Here is a 22,786-nt window from a genome sequence, read left to right as displayed (position 1 = left end):
AATAAATATTGGGTCAACTTGATTCTTTTCTGAAGCCAGTCAAGGCTAGTGCGGTTCTAATATAAATCAGATAAGAAACTATGGGGAAATGGCCACTCTCCCCAAATATGTAAGGAACAGTGTGGCTTAAGGGCAAGGAATTGCTCAACCAACCCAAAGGCACATGGTTTGGATCCACCAGGAGAAATATGGGCAATCTCCTCCTGTGTGAATTACAGCCTCTGAAAACTCATTGGATGGTCAGCCTGAGTTGGTTCTGACTTGGTGGTACATAACAACAACTACAAATATGGCTTTATTTGTGGTGATTCAAGTCTTTTACCTATTTCTCTTCATTTACCACCAAAAAACTACCACCTTTTTTTAAGGGAAAATTCTTAATTCCTTCTTCATTCTTCTTTCTAAATGTCTACACCTTATCTTGTTGTTGTTGTTGTTGTTATGTGCCGTCGAGTCGTTTGCGACTCATAGCGACCCTGTGCACAACAGCCCTAAACCCCGCTCTATCCTGCGCCAACCGCACTGCCTCTGACACACCCATCCCAATTACCCCAGTCACCAAATCAATACCTTACTATGATTATTTTCATATTTTCTTGGAATTCAAAGTACAAAACTATTTCAAAACAGAGTAGTTTTAGGTACCACAAGTGAGATCTATTTTATTTAGTTCATATGAAACATTACTAGTGAAAAAAAGTAAATATTTCTGTTATATTCCTAGTATGTTGACGTTATAAAGACATAGCTTGAGTTTATGCCCATGTTGAATTGAATAGAAAGATTTTTATTATTTTTTAAAAATAAGCTCTCAGTGAGTAGTACTTATATCTGTTGACTTAATTATGAAGAAAAGAGCCCCAAATATCTCAAAAAAGATCCTGATTCTGATTTCTGAACAGAAATGTTCTTGTAATGCATCTGACCTTTAGTATATAAAATCCTGGAGCTATTTACTTAACTCATCTCAGTGGTACTTGCTGCTATTTCCCTCTTTCTCAAGTAGCTTTAGGTCATGTCTTCAAGACAGGTTTTAAAAAAAAAAATAGAGCATTAACGTGAAAAAGCAAACCTTGAGAACATAGGCAAACAGAACACTTAAGTCAGTCTAAGAAATCCCCATTTGGCTTTGGTAGGAGGTCTAATGAGAAGAAAGCCATTAATAAAATGAGCAAAACATTGTAGGTTGATTAGAGAAGACAACAGAAGCAGCACATTATCCAATTTCTATAGGTAGCTGGGAGAGAACTCAGCCTCTGATCAACTGCTGAGAAAGATCTTCAAAGTGCATCTTCCTGAATCATCAAGATCATCTGGACTTTGAATTAGTCTTAGAGGCTTAAGTTAGCAGTCATCTTATTCTTTTACATTAACAAGAGGAGAAAGATCAAGAAAGAGAATTATTGCAATTTTTAGGCATTATGAGCTGTACAGCCAAAAATGGTTCTTTGGGTCCCCGGCTTTGATCACTTCTCTTGTTGGTTCCCATAGAACCTGGAATTTTATGACTTAACCAGAAAAGTTGAAAGCAGTTTACTTTGGATTTTGTCTTCTCTGTATTGTATTTTTCATGTGGAGAAAGATGACATGAAATGTTATAATGGTAGTTCTTTCTCTACTGTCTGGCCCCTAGCACAACTGTGGTATCTCTTTGGACTCTAGCCTAATGGTTTTATGCAGTCAGATAATTTTTCAGAGAACTTATCTTCATTGAGCACATGCTGAGGAGAAAAATAATAGCAGGATATAGGAAATATTATCTTTCTGCCTTTGACTTGAAATTGGCTTTTCAACTACTTAATTTTAGTTCATGTTATGAAAGGGAAATAAATAATCTACCTTTCATGGCTATGATTATTTTTATGAATTCCCATATGGTAATTATTATCAGGAAAAATCCAAGCATTTTGACTTATTTTCTATTCATAATGCTACAATATTAAACAATCTATATTGCCTCAGTTGGCTCTATAGTGATAAATAACATGCATTTGTGTTATGATATTGAAAAAATAAGTCCAATCTATATCTTCATTTGTGATTTATGACTCAGATAACTTCTGTTAAAATGTAAGACTGTTATTTGTAAGAGAAAAAACACTGTCATGTATAGAAGTCTCTAAAGGAACAAAATCAATGAAGCATGTGAAGGCTGGCAAATCCCAAATCCATGAGTCAGGCATCAGGCAACAGACTTCTTCTGAGTCATATGGTAGATCAGTTCAAAATCAGCAGGACATCAGGACTGGCTTCTGGCTTCTGTCCCAAGAACCAGAGATCTGAAAGTGACAAGTCAAAAATGGGATTGAGAAAGAATGGGTTTCTCAAAAACATTCCTAAGTTTTCATTCATAATGTTTTCTCAAAACATTCATAAGTATAGTGCACATACCCCACTCCCAAGGAAATGAATTGATATTCAGCTGGTTGGCTTTTCCATTAATTGGCTGCTCACATCAGATATAAAGAGAAATTGTTGTTGTTATGTTCAATCAAGTCACCTGTGACTCACAGCAACCCTATGTACAACTCTGAGGCCTGCCCTATTCTGAGCCAGTCTCACTCACTCCAACACTCCTAATCCCATTGCCCCAGTTACTGTGTCAATCCATCTCTTCTGGGACCTTCCTCTCCTGTGCTGTCCCTTCACCCTTCCAAGCATGATATCCTTTTCTAAGAATTGGTCCCTCCTGGCCATGTGCCCATAGTATGTGAGATAGAGCTTCAAAATCCTTTCCTCCAAGGAGCAACCTGGTTTCATTCTCTTCAAGACAGGCCTGTTTGTTCTCTTCATAGTATGTTCGAGATTCTTTTCCCACAACACAACTCAATGGCATTGAGCATGTATATTAAATAATGGAAGAGCAGCGAGTCCAATGTCTGTCAATGTGTTAGCTTACTTAAGTTGACCCATAACATTAATAATCACACTAATTTATTGAATCAACAAGCACTTTTCAGTAGGTTTGTTCAGAATTTGGTAGCTTGATAGCAAAGCCATTAAGAGACATGTTTCTATGACCCTGAGAAAGAGGTTTTAAGAAGAACATGGCTTAGTAGTTAGTATAAATCAGATAGCTATGCACCAAGGGATTGAACAACAACAACTCATTGCCACTGATTTGGAATTAACTCATAGCTGGCCCTCAAGTAGGCTTTCAGAGCCTGTATATCATAGGACAGGAAATTTCCCATATTTTTCCCAAGAATCATCAGTTGGATTTGAACCTCCTGTCTTTGGGTTTACTGAATAGGTGGGAATTCTTAAGTAAAAAACAAATGAGAAGTCAAGGAAGGGGGAAACAACAGGTAAAGTTGAGGGGAGGATGATGAGATGTGAGAAAGTAAATGAATATCAACTGCAGATCTTGACAGAACCTCGCCCCTAATTTGAACTTGAACTTTTAGAAAAATCTTTAGTCTGGTCTAACTTAATTAAAAATCATCTAAAGAATAGGTTTAAAGCATTGAACACCAGTGATCGAAGACCAGATGAGTTGTGGATGGCATCCATAAAAGATACCATCCTTGAAGAGTGTAAAAGATTGCTATAAAGACAAAGAAAAAACCAAAATGGTGTCAGAAGATGCCATGAAAATTGCACTAGAGCATCGAGAAGCCAAACCAAATGGAGGAGAGGGTGAAGTGGAAGAGATGAATAGAAGATTTCCAAAAGCATCTCAAGAAGATGGAGTAAAGTGTTATAATGGAATGTGCGGAGAGCTAGAATTGCAGAATAAGAAGGAAAGAACTCGCTTGATATTTCTCAAACTGAAAGAACTGCAAAACAAACTGTCCTTGTGTTGCAATACTATGAGATGCTATGTAAATCTTGAATAAACCAGCAAGCAAGAAAAGAAGATGAAAACATTACACCGAATCACCGAACCCAAAAAAAAATTAAATAAATAAAAAAAATAAAAAATTGGCCAGCACAGAAATATTTCAGGAAGTACTACATGATCAAGAGCCAATGGCAATGAAGAGAAGAATGTAAAGGTGCACTGAAGCCATAGACAAAAAAAAAAAGGCCCCAGAATCGATGGAATACCAATTGACATGTTTCAAGTAAAATATGCCACCCTTAATGTGCTGACTGGTCTGTGTCAAGAAATGTGGAGGTGCCTGGCCAACTGACTAAAAGAGATCCATGGTTTGAAATTTACAAAAGAAGTGTGGCATGGTAGTATCCTCTCTCCATACCTATATGAACTGTATGCTGAACAAATCCACTACGTGGAATATACCCTGAGAAAATGAGAACTGAGGCATAAACAGAGACTTGTACACCGATATTCATAGCAGCATTATTCACCATCTCAAGAACATGGAAATAACCCAAAACTCCAACCACAAACAAATGGATTGAGAAATTATGGTACATTCACACAATGGAATATTATGCAGCACACAGGAACAATGATTTTGTAAATTATTCTCTAACTTGGGAGGGACTGGAGATCATGATACTGATTGAACTTAGTCCCACAAAGATAAATATTATATAAAACCATTATTGTAGAATGAGTATAAGGATCCAAGAGGGGCAGGAGAGGGTGGAAGCAGAAGGATAAGATATGCAGGGGGAGAGAGGAATTAATCATGGGTTTGTACAATTTGATGGCAGGGTTGAGGGAAATTGAAAGAATCTCTTCTCTAAAACAATGTATTCAAATTTTATAAATAAACTAGTATAAAATTAAAAAATATTTAAGAAACTGAACTCTATGAAGAAGAATGTGGCATAAGGATCAGAGAAACACTCATAAATCTGGCACAACTTTGCTTGCTGAAATTGATTAGGACTTGAAATGCTTTCTGCAGAAGATTCAAGCCTATAGCCTTCAATGTGGATTACATCTCATTATCAAGAAAACAAAATTTTTCTCAACTGGGCCAATAGGCACCATCATAATAGACATATAAAACTCCATCTTACTTGGATCCACTATCAATATCATTGTTACCCACAGTCAGGAGATCAGGAGACATAATGCACTAACAAAGTCTACAGTAAGGGACTTCTCCAAATTATTGAGGAGCAATGATGTCAGTTTTAAGATTAAGGTGCACCTGAATCGGGCCATGGTCTTTTCAATCACTTTCTATGAATCTGAGAGCTAGAAAATGAATAAGGATGGCAGAAGAAGAATTGATGCTTTCAAGCTGTAGTGTTAAAGAAGAGTACTACCTATCCCACAGACTGCCAAAAGAAAGTGGAGAAAGGACAGCCAGAGTCCTTAGAGGCAAAAATAGCAAAGCTTCATTATATATACTTTGGGAATTTTGCTAGGAGAGATTATTCCTTGGAAATGGACATCATACTTGGCAAGTTAGAGGGTTGCAAAGGAAGACCGTTAACCAGATAGATTGGCACAGTGACTACAGCAATGAAGTTGAGTATGTCAGAGATTGTTAGAATGCCACAAGATAGGACAAAGTTTACATCTTTTGTTCACAGGGTTGCTGTAAGTTGTACTTGAGTCGGGGACACCTAATAATAATAACAACAAAAAGAGCAAACATTATTCAGATAAATTATTTGAAATATAGATTTGTATTTTAAAATGCCAAACCTCAAAGCAGCAAAGATATTAAAGTTAACTTGAATGTTTTAATCATTTCTTTCAAATGCTATCATAGTACTATTGGCCTGTGAATTATCAGCACATGAACAATTGTTCTGTCATTTGAGGTAAGGACTATCAGTATTGAAAGTGCTAGGCAAGGATTCTGAAGCTTCTTCTGGCATACTTTGAGCATATTTGTAAGGAGGGACCTGTCCTTGGAGAGGGACATCATGTTTGGGAGAGTGGAGGGACAGCGCAAGAGAGGAACACCCTCGATGAGATTGACTCAATGACTAGGGTAATGAGGGTAGGTGTATCAGAGAAAATAAGGTTGGCACAAGATAGAGCAGGGTTCAGAGCTGTTGTACCTAAGGTCGCTATAAGTTGCAAGTGACTCGAGGGCACACAAAAACAAAAATAAATTTTATAGAGAGCTCTGATGGCCTTAGTCACTGGGACTTGTAATCCAAAGGTCATGCCCCTCAGGTAGGACCAAAGCAACTTTTAAATAAAAAGACCTGCTCCCCAGATCCTGTTTGTCTACACAAGAGATTTCCCTGCCAAGCTGATTATAAACAAGATTGAAACTGTCAAGACTAAAGTGCATCTGATTCAGTCCATAGTCTTTCCAATTACTCGTTAAGCAGCCAAAACCTGGACAATGAATAATTGATGCCTTTGAGCTGTAATGTTGGAGAAGAGCACTGAACATCCCATGAACGGCCATGATAATGAACAGATATATCTTGGAGATGGTGCAGCCAGAGAGCTCTTTGGAGGCAATAATGATGAGGTTTTGCTTCACATGCTTTGGACACGTTGCTAGGAGGTGTTATTCTGTGGAGAGGAACATGACGTTGGGAAGGATGGAGTGTCAGCAAAGGAGAGGAAGACCCTCAACCAGGTGGCTTGACACAGTGACTGCTGCAGTGGACTCTTATGTGTCAGGAAGTGTGAGGATGGCACAGGACAGAACAGGATTCAGATTATTTTGTTCATAGAGTTGCTATGAGTCGTGCTCTATTTAACTGCACCTAACGACAACAATGAATCAAAGGATTCCTCTTATTTTTTGTTGTTTCTAAGAATGGAAACATAAGAGAAAAAATAGAATTTAACTTAAAGTTGGGAAATGAGTCATATAAATCTTATTTACGTACATGCATGCACTTTTAGAAATGTCCTTTTAAGTCATCTCAGTTTGTACAATTTCTAATTTATTACTTTTTTACCATTCTCACCCTAATTTCTAGGTTCATTTTTCCCCAACCCCTTTCCTTTGGCTGTATAAAAATGAGGGGGCAAAAATCATCTCAACTATCAGCTGAATTATTTTTTACATTAATTTTTATTAAATACCACTAATATTATCAATATATTATCAAATCATTATATGTTGATAGATGTGCCACAGGATATGGGGCTACCTCTCAGTTACAGCTATGCTCCGAGGTGATTGTTTTCTGTAGTTTGGGGACAAGGATAAGGCACAAGCTCAGTCTGATTTGATGACAAGAGCTTTGTCATACCTGTTTCTTGGTGCTCAATGGCAAATTATTTTGATAGTCACAATAATTTCCTTAGATATTAGTGAGGACTTTGGCTTTGTGTTTCATTCTCAGAGAGATCTGAGGAAGAAACAGAGGATTTGAAACATTTTAATAGACTTTTGCAGTACTTATTTATAATTTTGGCGTTTTCTGTGGCTAGACTGTCAACCAAGGTCCAAAGGAATAATGAGATTAATTTGCCACAGAATTAGCCTCTAACTTCTGGCCTGTTGTGTGTACCTGGAAGTCCTGAAAAGAAAGATGCAGTGGAAAAGAAAGAATGCTTCCTGCAGAGTGCTGCAGCAGGACTCAGGATTCAGAATGAAAAGTCTTACTGCTCTCAGGAGGTGAATTCCTGGTCCACAGAAACTTGTGCTGCTCATCCAAGGATGACCCTCTATGGCTGTTGGAATCCACCAGCTGCTCCACAGGAGAAAAAAAGAAAAATCTCCTCCCAACCATTTACAGCATCTGAAAACCCACCCGAGGGTCAGATAGAAGTCAGTTTCAATTCCATGGCAGTTACGATATTATTATTTTGGCATTTAATGTATTTAATTCAGTGGGCTATTTCTTATTTCTGTGTATTCCAAATGCCTGCCAGAAACACACAATTTGAATAGCATTTGAAAGCAGAAAAACAACCACCTTCTGGTGCAGCCACATTGTTATTCCAATAAATAAAGAAAGACAAATTTGTTAGAAATTGAGTAAAAGGCGTTAGTAACTTTTTTTGGATTGATAAATTTAGATTGATAAACAATAGATTGTAAATTACGGTGTTGATCATTTGAAATTTTAATGTAAGAGTGTTTAAATATTTCAAGGCAACTCTGATGATTTTTCAAAATTTGTGCTTTTAAAAGATTGAAATAGAAAGTTTATTCATGTTTAAATTGTATTTGTGGAAAACAAGTTTGAGAAAACAAACAGAAGGTAAAGGCAGAAGAAAAACAACATCACTTGATTTGATAATGTGTTTTAAAAAGGAAGATGTAAATCTATACAGTTTTTTTAAAAAAATAAGGTTGAAAGTGTATATTATTTTTTCCCCCTAGATTTATTGTAGCAGCAACAACGACTCATTGCTCTCAGGTCAGAGTCAACTCAGATCTAATGTTGCAAGTGCTTTTCAAAGTCTGTAAGTTGTGGTGATAGGGAAGAATCACTACAATCTTTAAAAGGTGTTAGAACTTCCAAGGACTTCCAAAAACAACATACACGTCTTGGAGAAATTGCAGCCAGGGTGCTCCTTAGAGGCAAGGAGGGTGAAACTCTCTCTATCTTTGGGAATTTTATCGGGGTGGAGGGAGAGGCAGTCCTTTGAATGAAAATCCATCATTTTGAGAAAGAGAGAGGATCCGCAAAAGAGAGGAAGACCCTCAAAGAGATATACTGACACAGTGACTATAACAATGGACTCAAACATGTAAAAGATGTTTGGCATAGGTTAGGATGTATGCCTGAGAATGGCATAGGTTAGAACATGGTTCAGATCTGTTGTTCATAAAACTGTATGAGTCCTAGTCAACCTGAAAGATGTAACAACTCTCATAGAGTCACTGATGGATTTGAACCACCAAAGAGGTTTAGCCTTTGGGTCAGCAGTAAAACTTCCTATGAACTAGGTCACCAGAAGAAGTAAATGATACACCTTCAATTTACCAAAGGTGGCCTAAATTGTTGATGTTATGTGACATCAAGTCACTGTGCCTCATTGCGACCCTGTGTACACTAGCTCCAACCCCTGCCCAATCTCATTGTCTCCAACAGACACAATTCCATATCTCCAGTCACTGAGTCAATCCATCTTGCCTGGGTCTATCTCTCCTCCACTGTCCTTCAACCCTTCCAAGCATGATATACCTCCCCAAGGACTGGCCACGTACCCAAAGTATGTGAAATGGAGTTTCAGATCCTTGCCTCTGGGGAGCAGCCTGGTTTCACTCTCTCCAGGACATACTTGCTTGTTCTCTTGGCAGTGCATGGTGTGTTCAACGTTCTCCAGAACCACAACTCAAAGGCATTGATCCTTCTTCTATAATCCTTAGTTATTGCCCAACTTTCAGTTGCATAGCAAGTAACTGTGAAGACCATAGCCTGGATCAGGTACATCTTAGTCTTCATACTGACATCATTGCTCTTCAGTACTCTAGGGAGGTCCCTGACAGCAGACTTTCCCAAGGTGATTCATCTTTTGATTTTCAGACTGCTGTAGGAAGTAACAATAATACTACAAAGGCTTGATAACTATCTGGCAGTTTAAATTTACAAACCGCTCTGCAGGAGAAAGAAGGATAGTCTTCTTCAATGCAATTTACAGCCTTGGAAACGTACTTGAAGGTCAGCTATGAGTTGGTTTCAACTACTGAGATAACAGGCTTTAAAAATTTAAAAATCAAAGGGGGAAATGTAGAAAAGAATTTAAAATTCTCTAATAATCCAGAATTATTGAGATGGGTTGAACCCCTGACACTTTTACTCTTAGATAATGTCTACATCTTAAACCCAAAACATACCCCGAAGTTTTCTTCAAGGCAAACAATGTTGTTGTTATTATTAGGTATTGAATTAGCTCAAATGTATGGCAACTCTATACTATAGAATGAAACACTTTATAAACCTGTGGCAGCCTTACAATTGCTGTTGCATTTGAGCCCATTGTTGCAGCTATTATTTCATCCCATCTGCTTAAATGTTCTTTTTCATTGAGTCTTTATAAAAACATAATGTCTTTTTTCCCCCAAGGATTGGTCCTGTTGATAATATAGCTAAAATATGTGAAACTAAGTCTTGCCATTCTCACTTATAAGAAACTCTCAGATTACATTTCTTCTAAGATATTTGTTATTATTTGAAAGTCTTTGGTATGTCAGTATTCTTTGCCCTCACAATTTAAAGTCATCAATTAACCTTTATTCATTGCCTTTGTGTTTATTTTCCAACTTTACGTTATTGTTTTTATTGTATACTATTGAGTTGGAACTGACTCATAGCTAACCCTCCAGCAGGTTTTAAGACAGGATTAATCACACAGGGTAAAGATTGCCCATTTTTCTCTATGGGAGCAGTTGGTGGATTCGAACCACATGACTTTGGTTTGGCTGTGCAACTCCTTACCACCAAGCCACCAGGGTTAGGTGCACCTTAGTTCTTAATGGGGCAGCCTACTCTTTTAACAGTTTGCAGTGGTTCTTTCCAGCAGGTTTGTCCACCATAGTATCAAACCAGAGTTGGACTTAATTAGTAAAGATTATCTGCCTTGAGTATTTTGTTCTTTTGAATAACTAAGTATATGAGATTAAAAAGCCAACTGCAACTCAAAAGATTGACTAGAACACATGGGAGATAGTGAGTTCATATAAATAGAGAAGGAATAAATCAGAAAAGAAAGGTGAGAATGGTTGTACAACTTGAAAATCATCATCAATGTCACTGAACTGTCCTGTAGAAACAATGGAATTAGTATGTGTTCTGTTGAGTATATTTTCAAAAGCAAAAATAATTATCTTTCCAAGCATGATGTCCTTCTCCAAGGACTGCTCCCTCTTGGCCAGATGCTTCAAGTATGTGAAACGGAGCTTCAAAATCCCTGCCTCCCATGGGCATCCTGGTTTCACCCTCTCCAAAGCAGATCTGTTTGTTCTCTTGGCAGTCCATAGTATATATAATACTTTCCTCCAGCACTGCAACTCAAAGACATTGATTCTGCTTCTGTCATCTTTATTCATTGTTCAGCTCTCTGATGGAGCAAATAATTGTGAAGACCATGGCTAGGATCAGGCACTCCTTAGTCTTCACACTAAAATTGTTATTCTTCCGTATTCTGCAGAGGTTCCTGATAGCCGACTTTCCCAATGCAATTTGTCTTTTGATTTCCTGGCTACTGGTATCAACAGGGTTGATTGCAGAACCAAGCAAGTTGAAGCTGTTAACGATCTCAATTCCTTTTCCATCTATCATGATGTTGCCAATTGGCCCAATGGTAAGAATCTTAGTTTTCTTGATGTTGAGCTTCAATCCATATTGAAGACTATAGTCCTCGACCTTCTGCAGCAAATACTTTAGATTTTTCAAGGTTTTGGCAAGCAAGGTTGTATGTACATAACATAGAAAAGTTACATTTTCATTCATTAATTGTTACACATTTTCTTCCCTCGCCATCAGTCACTTCTCCCTCCTCCAGTTTGTGTTCTCTCACTCTCTCTCTCTCTCTCTCTCCCTCTCTGCACCTTTTTCTCCCCCCTCTCTCTCTCTGCCTCCCTCCCTCTCTTTCCCTCTCTCTTCCTCTGCCCCCTCTCTCCCCCTCTCGACCCCTCCCTTGCCCTCTCCCTTTCCTTCTTTCTCTCCCTCTCCCTTCTTTTTCATATTCATTCATTGTTGTACAATTTCCTCCCTCCCCCAGTCCACCTTGCAATGGATATATTACCAGGAAAGACCAGTGCCTAGAACAGGACAGCATGATTGGTAAAGTAGAGGGTTAGCAAAAAAGAGAAAGACTTTTGAATAAGATAGATTTGCACAGTGGCTGCAACAATATGCTAAAGCAGCAACAACTGTGAGGATGACCAACAATTGGACAGTGTTTTGTTCTGTTGTCCATACAAGTGCTGTGAACTGGAACCAACTCATTAGCACATAATGACAACACAAACATGTCTGCATGAAGTGAGTGGAAACTTCTTACATTTGTGAAAGTTAATAGTGTAATATTTGTGTAATACTTGTCATTACTAATTGAAATGGAATGTTGTCAAATAGGACTTTTTTTGCTTATTTATTCATTCTGTTTTTCATTATTTACATTTTTTGTCATTAGAATTAACACTTAAGAATTTAGTATGTTTACTGGGAAACTTGTGGAGGACTGTTTTAATAAGCTAGTATACATTTGGGGAACATTTTTAAAGCGCTGATACAGAGCCTTGATAGTGTTTCAATCTTGATACTTCAAACATTATCAGTGTATTTTCCTAAAGAAAATTATTTAAATGATTCAGAAAGCTGTGTTTCTGTGTTTTTATATGCCAGTTCAGGTAACCATTTCAAAACCATTTCATTTGTAGAGATAAGTGTTAAGAGATTTGAAACTTATTTTCTATCAACTGATGTGAATCTAGTGATGAAGAACGAAGAAAAATATTAGTCTGAGGGTGTTTTTTTTTTTTTTTAAATTGGTAACTAGGGACTGTAACTTGTGAATAACCTAGAGATTATTATCCATAAGTGGATGATAAACATATACATTTGAAAAAATTAGTCCTTCTTCCTCAAAGGATTAAGTTTCTAGCCGGGGGTGGTTCACTGCTCCCTAGAGGACATTTGGAAATGTGTGTAGGAGGATTTTTATGTCAAATGACTGGAGACAGCCTCAGGCATTTAGTGCATTAAACCAGAGTTGCCAAATATACCTGCATAGGAGACAATCTGACTTAATGAAGCTTGGCTATCTCCTAGTGGCAATAGCACCCCTGTTGAACAGTAAGATACCTATGCTTAGTAGGGACACTTGTGGGAAATATTAGGAAACTACAAAAACATAATCAGTTTTTCTTTCATAAGTGCAGCCTCAGGTCATTAAAAAGAATCAATTGAGAAGTAAACTTCCTCCTCCTGAAATTGTAGCTACCACCCACAATAAGCAACTAGGAATTTAAATAGTCAACATTGGAGTCAAAGGATCTTCTGGATTTTTGTAAGGTACTAATGTTTTGGACATTGTCTACATCTTGTTGTAGGAAAATACCATTATTAAGTCTAAAAGCAAAAGTTTCCTGTAATTTCAAGTGCTCAAAATTGGACAGCTGTGTGGTTTTAACACACTGAAACTTAAGTGTAGAATTTAGAATATGATCAACCCAATTAAGAACTCAAGTATCATTGTTTACATTTTTACCTTTGTTTCTTCAATAAGGAAAACTAAGGTTCAATTCAAATCTGTTCATAGGGTTTCCAGAGGCAAGCTATTATGGAAGTGGATGCCACTCCTCCTTCCAAGCTTGTTTTAATTGGGGAGCTCCACCCCACTCTCTGTCCACATTGGGTAACCAACCATTAACGCATTTGACACACATCAGTGTCACAGTGTTCAGCCTCACAGCAACCACAAATTACCGCTGTATGACAACTTGTACACCAGGGTTATATGACCTAGAGGAATGTCTGAAGAAAAACAATGAAAGACTGGCCCAAGGGCTGCAGGCCTGAGGGACCTTCAAGGTTTAAGCAAGCCGGCACACCCAAATGCTGGCAAAGTCCTTCCACAAGAACCCCAGTTCATCTGGCATGTCTACTCTGCCGACCCCCACATGGGGCTCAAAGAACACCAAAGTTGCCCTGAGCCCTCAAACACAAACCTGCCATGCCTCAAGGAGCCAGAGTGCCAATTCTGCTGACATTAAGTCTTTCCCAAGATCCTAGCTGGGACACAACTTTTCAGGGTTTAAGCAAGGCAGCACAGCCAAATGCTGGAAAAGTTTACTTTTAGTAAACTATAAAACACCTTTGTGAAAAACAATAAAAGACCTAAATAAATAGAAAAAATAATGTGCCCTATTCATGGATAGAGGACTCAATACAGTGAGGATGACAATCCTACCAATCACAATGAAGATGTTTAACTAAATTCCAATATAGATAACAAAATTCATTTTTCAAAGAGATAGAAAAGGTAATTAGCAGGTTTATTTAGTGTGGTAAAAGACCCTGAATAAGAAAACATGTCTGGAAAAAAAAAGTGGCATATCACTCCCTGAATCTCAAAACCTGCTTTACAGCTGTAATATCCAAAACAGCACGATACTTGTACAATGACAGGCACATAGACCAATGGAACAGAATCAAGAACCTACAAATGGACCTATCTATCTATGGTCAACTGATATTCAATAAGGAAAAATGTCAAGAAATGGTGCGAGCGGAGAACTGAAACAGAATCCACTTTTCACACCATACACAAAAATAAACTCAAAGTGGATTAGAGACCTAGGGTTAACATTCAAAACAATAGAGATTATAAGAGGCAAAATGGGACTATTGTATGAAGAGGCTGACAAATACAGCTGGAAATGCACAATCAAGAGAGGGTAAAATTAATGAATGGAACCTTATAAAGATTAAATCCCTGCATGCATCAAAAACTCCTTCCAATAGTGTGAAAAGAAAACCTACTAACTAGAATCTTCACAAATTTTGTTGTGCTCAAAGTGAAGCCCACTGTTGTATTTACTTGGTCAACCCATATTGTTGATGGTTTTGCTCTCTATCACTGAACCTCTGGTTTTCCAAGCATGATGTCCTTTGTGATATTAAGGACTGAGTGTTCAAAATGGCTTTTCTAGCCATTAAATTTGATTTTGCCATGTTGGTGGGTGGGAAAATGTGAACAGGGCATATTAGCCTATCCACTATCGCATGGCCCAGTCTTGCCATTTAATTGAGTGGACTCAGAAGAAGAAAAGGAGAAACCTTACCGTCAGCAAAGCAGCAACAAGAATGGAATGCATCCTTCGGGACTAGATATTCATGTGCCAGCCAGACCAGGGTTTATGGAGCAACAATCATAGCAGCCACAGTAAATAATCAGAGACCTGACATGAGAGGGAGCAGACCTTGAAATTGCTCCATGATTGAACTAGAGCTAAGAGACTTTTGCCATAGTTTGTTAAAGGATTGGTGGTTGAGGGTAGGGATGAGCCAATATTGGCAGGACTGAGAACTTTGTAACCTTGACCTATAGCTGCAAAGCTCAGGCTGAGGCACCTACTAGCACATTTCAGAGGCTGTCCTGAGTGTATTCTGCCACTTGGATTAAAAACTTTTTTACTTTCCCAATATGGTTCTGTGTAGTATGTGAGCTATTGCATCAGATTTTGAACCCAGTCAAGCAGTAAGATTGGTGTTGAGGTGAGTAGAAAGAGGTATGGAGTGTGGGGGTATGTATGACCTCATTGAAACTGGTTTTGGGTTGTTGATGCTGTTTATGGCAACATTTTCTCTTTGTGAAGTTGGTAAAGGTCAGATATTGCCAACTCCACTCAGTCCTCTCTCTTTTTACATCTTTCCACAAAGAGTGATCTCTCCTGACAACATGTCAGTGCATTTAAAACAAAGTTTTACCATCCCTGCTCTTAGGAGCAGCCTGGCTTCACTTCTTCCAAGACTGATGTTTATCCTTTTATAAATCCTAGACATATTCAGTATTCTTTATCAATATCACAGTTCAAAGACATTAATTCATCTTCCCTGTTCCTTAGTCATTGTACAACTTTCACATGTATATAAAGCTATTGAAAATACTCTGGCTTGAGTCAGATACTCTTTAATTTTAAAGTAAAATACATGTGTTTTACTAAATTAAAGAGGTCCTTGGCAGCAGATTTGCCCAATGAAATATATCATTGGATTTTTTTGACTGCTGCTTCCATAAATGTCTATTGTAGATGCAAGTAAAATGAAATCCTCAACAACTTCAATCTTTTCTTCATTTGTTATGATGTTGTTTATTGATTCAGTTGCAATCATCTTTGCTTTCTTGATGTTGAAGTCTAATCAATATCAAAGACTATTGCCTTTGAGCACCAACAATACACTATGTGCTTCAAGTCTTCATTTTCTGTGAACAAACTGGTTCTTTATTATGGAAAATTTTCAAGGCTTTATTTGATTACATTGTTTAAATATAACTATAGTTAACCTGAATTTAACTTATATCCAACTTAATTGTTGTTATGTGCCATCAAGTCACTTGTGACTGATAGTGACCTTATGTACAACAGCTCTGAACCCTGTTCTATCCTCTACCAACCTTATTGTCTCTTACACGCCTACCTCCATTACCCCAGTAACTGAATCAATCCATTTCATCAAAGGTTTTCCTCTCTTAAACTGTCCGTCCTCTCTTCCATGTATGATGTACCTCTCCAAAGACTGGCCCATAATTTCAACAAGCCCAAAATATGTCAGATGAAGCTTCAGAATCCCTGCCTCCAAGGAACAGTTTCTTTTCAACCTCTTTAGGATGAACCTGTTTCTTCTCCAGCACCACAGCTCAAAGACAGTCATTCTCCTATCATCCCTAGTCATTGTCCAGCTCTTGATGCATTGCAAGTAATTGAGAAGATTATGACTTGGATAACAGGTGCACCTTAGTCTCCAGACTGACATCGTTACTCTTCAGTACTCTAGAATGCTCTCTGACAGCAGATTTTTCCCAGTGCAATTCATCTTTTGATTACCTGGCTACTGGTACCAAGAGTGCTGATTGTGGAGTCAAGCAAGCAGAAGCTCTCAACAATCTCAGTCTCCCTTCACTGTCTATCATGATGTTGCCAATTGGCCCAGTAATAAGAATCTTTGTTTTCTTGATGTTGAGCTTCAATCATCTCCAACTTTAAGACCTGTTAATGCAAAAGCATCCGTTAAAAATGAAAAAATATTTTTACATCATTTATAGCAAAGTTGGACTTTAGTTGTCTATTCCTTTTCCCAATTTTCTGAGTGATTGCTGAGAAATGGCTTAAACCATCCAAAGATAATTACTTACTTGGAGGCTTGGTTTAAGTTATTACTTTGCAGCAGTTAAAGTACATGGTAGTTTTATTTTAGAAAACTCTGATATTGTCTTAGTTAAGTCTCACAATGATCTTTGAATTAGGTGGTATGATCCTCATACCACAAATACGGAAATTACATCAAAGCAACATAAATTAATGACCTCAACATCTGTCTATAAGAAAAGGGCAGCTTTCCAGGGTTATGATTTCTTTAAAATAGCATGAAAAACCTTCCAGTTTTTACTGAAAATAAATTTTTTTCATAGTTTAAAAAATTAAATCATGAAAATATTATAAAGCAGACACACAAGTCTGAGAAAAGGAAGGACAATCATCAGAATCTTTTTTTATATGATTCTATGTTAAGGAGTTTATAATACTTGACTCTACATGTATCCTTTGAGTCTTTAGGCTCAACATTGTTACTGTTGTTGTTAGATGTTGTCTAGTTGAGTACTACTCAGAACATCTCTATGAACAACATGTTTGAACATTGTCCTATCCTGTGCCATTCTCATCATCTCTGACACACTTGAGCCCATTGCTGCCATCACTGTGTCAATCTATTTCATTAGGAGTCCTCCTCTCTTTTGCTGACCCTCTACTTTTTCAAAGTATGATGTCCCTTTCCAAGGAATAGTCTCTCATAGCAACATTTCAAAAGTATGAATGTAATGATATAATGATATTAATCTAAGTTTATTACATTTTCTTTCTTTCTTCTTAATGTTGTAACTTGAATTTCAAGTCAAGATGTGGATATTATATGGATCTTGACTTAAAGCAGAGAGTACCAAAGGAATGTCTATATGTGTCTCATTGATTATGCAAGTGCATTTGACTGGATGGATCACAATAAATTGCAGCTTGAGAAGAGTGGGAATCCCAGAACATTTGGTTGGAAACCTATACTTGTAATGGGAGGCAGTCCTCAGAACAGAGCAAGAAAACACTGCATAGTTCATAATTAGGAAAGGAGTCCATTATGCATCCTGCCTCTATATCTTTTCAGTCTATATATGGAATACATCATTCAGGAGACTGTACTTTATGATGAGGAATGTGACACCAGGATTAAAGGAAGACTCATCAACAATCTGTGTTATGCAGACACAACTTTACTTGCTGAAATGGAGGAAGACATGAAGCATTTTTTTTCTATAGAAGGTGAAAGATTGTAGTCTTCAATGTGGAGTGAAACTCAACATCAAGAAAACAAAGATTCTCATCACTGGGCCAATTGTCAGCAGAATGATAGATGGAGAAGAGACTGGGATTGTTAACAATTTCAGTTGCTTGGTTCCACAATCAGCACTCTCCGCATTAGCAGTCAGACAATCAAAAGCTTAATTCCATTGGAAAAATCTGATGATCTCTCTAAAGTGGTAAAGAGTAACAATGTCAGTCTAGAGACTAAAGAATGCCTGATCCAGGTGATGATCTTCACAATTCCTTACTGTGCATCAGAGTTGGATGGTGACTAAGGATGACAGAAGAAGAATCCATGCCTTTGTGTTATAGTGCCTGAAAAGAGTATTGAATATATCATGAACTGTATATCAAGAAAGCAAACAGTTCTGTCCTGATGAGTGTGAAATCAGCTTGTTCCTTGAAGGCAAAGATTTTGAAGCTCAGTCTGACAAACTCTGTGCATGTGGCCAGGAAGAACCAGTCCTGGACTAGAATATAATACTTGGAAAGATGGAAGGAGAACACAGGAGAGGAATATCCTGCATGAGAAGGATTGGCACAATAATGGGGGTAATGTGTCTGAGATAGTGAGATTGACTCAAGATCAGGCAGGATTCAGAGCTATTGTGCATAAAGTCACTATGAGTTGCAGTCGTTTCAATAACACATAACAACAACAAAAAAAAAACCTGACAACATACAGTAATATAAAAATATGGTATACGCTAATAGAGTTATAGCAATTTATGTTTTGCTTTCAGGGGCCATCCTTGATATTTACGTCATCGTTTTAAAAGCATTATTAAATTTTAAGAGTGATGTGATAAGGAGTTGTGCTGCCAACTCAAAGGCAGGTGGTTCAATTCCACCAGCTGCTCTTTTCCAATAGTGAATCTCCTCCCATTCAATTTTCAGCCTCTGAAAACCCATTTGAAGATCAGCTTTTAAGTTAGTTCTCACACTTGACAGAAATGAGTTTGATAAAGTTATATGATTTCTATGGAAGGAGGCTGTCCATTTTTCTTCTTTGGAGCAGCAGGTGTATTTGAACTCCTGGCATTTTGCTTTGCAGCCCATCATGTTATACACTATGCCAACAGAGATCTATTTTGACATCATTGGAAGCATGATATTTTACAACCAGATGAATGGTTAAATTAAATTAAAGGAGATAAATCCATGCCTGAGAAATTGGAATGTGTGATACAAGGATTAACTGTGATACAATGGTTGTTTAGTTTGTTATGTTTTGTAGAATCAGAACTGACTTATAGGTGACCTTTCAGCATATAATCAGAGGCAGTAAATTACATGAGAGGAAATTTCCTGTCTCTCTCCCATGGAGCACCAGGTAATTTAAAAACATGTGCCTTTGGGTTGGTAGAATAGTTCCTAACCAATTGGCACCAGAGCTCCCTGGCTAGCTACTACCAAAGGACCTTTCCACAGTATTGGTGCCTTCTTATTTCAGTCACCAAAGATTAAGAATTGAGGGAAACTTAGCAGTTTAAGATGAATCTGAAACCTGCAAATATTCAGGATTCCTTGGTATCTTTGAGTAAAGAGTACTCAATGTCCCATGGACCATCAAAAGAACAGATAACTATGTCTTGGAGATAGTGCAGCCAGGGTGTTCTTCAAAGGCAAGAATAGTGAGGTACATCTCACATATTTTGGGCATGTTGTTAGGAGGGGCTGGTCCTTGGAAATTACATCATACTTGAAAAGGTGGAGGGTCGGCAAAAACAAAGGAAAACCTTCAACAAGGTGAATTGGCACAGTGACTGTAACAATAGGTTCAAGTGTATCAGAGATGATGATGATGGCACAGGACAGAGCAAGGTTAAGATCCATTGGTCATCGGCCACCATGAGTTGTAGTCAACTTGATGGCACCAATCAACAAGATAGCCCAAGTAACATTTCACAGAATGTTGTCACTCTAAAGCACTCTCTTGACATTAACAAGTTGAAAATACCATGCTCCCCTTTCTGTTAATACATTTTTATTCACAGGTGTTTATTAATCTTTGCACAATGATTTTTTTTTTACCTTCTTAACATTGACATCTTTTCTTATTCATGGTGTCCTGTTTGTGTAGAATAGAACCATGCCATTTTGGAAGTAAATCACTAGCCCTAGCATCTACCACCCTCTCTGAAGAAGAAAGATGTGTGGTCTCCTCCTACAAAGACTTATAGCCTGAGAATGCTGATTGAGGATCGTTGTAAGTCAGAGTAAATGACAATTGATTCAAACTCATGACAACCTTTGTGTTTCAGAGTGGAACCACACTCCGCAAAAGTTGGTTTGCATTCAATAGACAAGCCTTTCTTTTAAGGAATCCATGGAAGGATTCCAACTGCAAACTTTTAGCCAGCAGCCTGTTAACTGAAGTTCAGAAATACCCAAACCAAAACCAACTGCAATAGAGTAAATTCTGACTCCTTAGGACCCTCCAGTGATTTTTCTAAGACCATAAATATTTACAAGAGGATGTTGCTTGGTTGGTTTGTTTGGGGTTTTTTTGTTTGTTTGTTTTTGCTTTTCCCTCCAACAGAGCATCCAGTGCATTTGAACTGCCACCCTTTGATATGCAACACAACATGCTATACATTGCACAACAGTAGCATGTAGATAAGTTTGTTGGTACTGCCTCATGATTGATAATCTATACACATGAGGGTCAGTGAACTGAAGTATAAGAATGCACATGGAAGTCAGAAAAGTTGAGGTGTGTTCAGTCTTCATGATTTCTTGTTTCCTGGCTAAAATACTTCCTCCAAAAAACCTAGCTTTACAACTGCCATTGATTTCCTGTGACATGGACAAAATTTTTACTTTGCAAAATGTCCTTTAAGTAAACAAGTATTTTTGTTATTGGCAGCCAAAGGATTCTGGCTTCTGTCTGACAGAGAATAAGAGGTAATTAAAACAGATCGCATGGCACTCTCAAGATATTGATCTTTTTTTCTGAAGAAAATTTCTCACTGGCCTTTTAAAGCATTCCTTCTCCCGGAAGATGATGTGAGTAACCACGAGACAAGCATAAGTATCTATGCATTGAAACTCTGCATCTGTCCCAACTTTTGGTAAAATCCAAAGTTCTCAATCTTTCTATACTTTTCTACTCATTTGTAAAATTATTCTGAGAAACTATGAAGCTGTCACTGTGAACTGCAGCAGCAAAAATTATATAAACCCATGACAGAACTAGTCACTGGGTTCTTCTGACAATTTTTTCTTTCCAAATAGCAGCTAGTCAAAAACTCTCAAGATTTAGTGTCATCAAGCTGATTAAAGCCTATTCTAACACTGTTATTATTTCCTTCCTAAGGGAAAGTTCTTGCCCTTCACACTGAGGTAAAATGCATGGCAACAATCTTTGATCCATCACACAGTGATTAAGATCATTCTGAAGATTCTGTAAAAGAAGAAATGAAATATCCAGTCTCAGTTCTCTGCCTTTGATAGCTATGAGTTTAAAGATATAATCCATAAATAGCATTGTAATTAATCTTATGAAGTGGAGACTACATATTTAAGTACCTTTTCAAAAACTGGGAGAATAAAAAAACAAACTCACAAACCCCCAAACCCTCAAACTCTTTGTCATTGAGTTGGCCCTGACTTATACATAGTCAGCTATCCAGGGATTTTTCATAGACTCTAAATCATTCTAAGGGAGATTGTTCATCTTTATCCCAAAAAGAAAATGGTGGATTTGAACTACCTGCCTTTGGGTTGGTAATGCAATCCTATACCACTAGACCATAAGAACTCCTTAGGTCCTCTTTCAGATGCTCTATTTTACTAACAGAGGGAAATATTGTCAAGCGATTCTTTGTATTGTCTCTCACATACAGAGTATAGGCAGAACCTTTCCTTGTACATCAAGCATCCCTAGAAGTAAATACTAAAAAAAAATTGTGTGAAATTTCCCTAGCTTTTCACTTCTTAAAGGTTGGAGAAATAATTACTCAAGAGAACTAAAAATATAAAATATAATTTGCACATTGTCATTTGAGTATAATCATCAATTATATATTTTCACTCCTGCAAACAATGCATTTTCTCCACTCTAAAATACATCGAGTACTTTCAAATTATTTACAGCTTTGGAGAAAGAGTTGAGAAAAATAAGAGACTATTAAATAGATAAACTTTTTTTGTTGTTGCTAAAAACAATGGCAAAGATTAGTTGTACAATTACATTGTACTTGGGGCCAAGAAATACTGTATTCCTGCACCATTCAGAATAAGTTTTTTAAAGATAAAGTAAATAATTCTACATTGAATAGCAGTCTGCACTAGGTAACTATACTTGTAAAAGGGGAAACAAATTGTAAGGGTACTTATAATTACCCCAAGTTCCAAACTAGGTGAAAGTTGCTATGACACAACATAAGCACGTCTGTCTTGGAAGAGTGCCGACATGCTTCTTGGAAACAAGGGTGGCAACATGTCTCACTTACTTTGGGCATGTAATCAAAAGGACCATTCCTTGGAGATGAACATAAAGCTTTTAAAAGTTGAAGGTAAACAAAAAAAAAAAAGAAGAAGAAGAAGAGACTCAGAAGAAGGACTGGCACAGTGAATGCAACAATAGGCTGATAGAACAGCAGAAATCTTGAGGATGGTCCAGGATTGTACATAGGTAGCTATGGAGTCAACCAGTTGGAGGGCACCGGACAACAGCATGACTCAAGGAAGAAAACACAAACAAAGCCTGGAGATCTCAATGACTTAAATAGAGAATTGGAGTTTTAGGAACTTTAAACGAGACAATGTTTATCACAATTTTAAGTTCATAAATTAAGTTCTGTGGAAACTACAGAACAATCTCACTGATTTCACGTGCAAGCAAGATTTTACTGAAGATTATCCAAAAACGACTGGAACAGCACATCAACAGAGAACTA

Source organism: Elephantulus edwardii, unplaced genomic scaffold, assembly GCF_000299155.1.
Source record: "Elephantulus edwardii isolate Elephantulus edwardi_28Jun2011 unplaced genomic scaffold, EleEdw1.0 scaffold00079, whole genome shotgun sequence".
Classification (NCBI taxonomy): domain Eukaryota; kingdom Metazoa; phylum Chordata; class Mammalia; order Macroscelidea; family Macroscelididae; genus Elephantulus; species Elephantulus edwardii.
Note: the sequence above shows the minus strand (reverse complement) of the source record.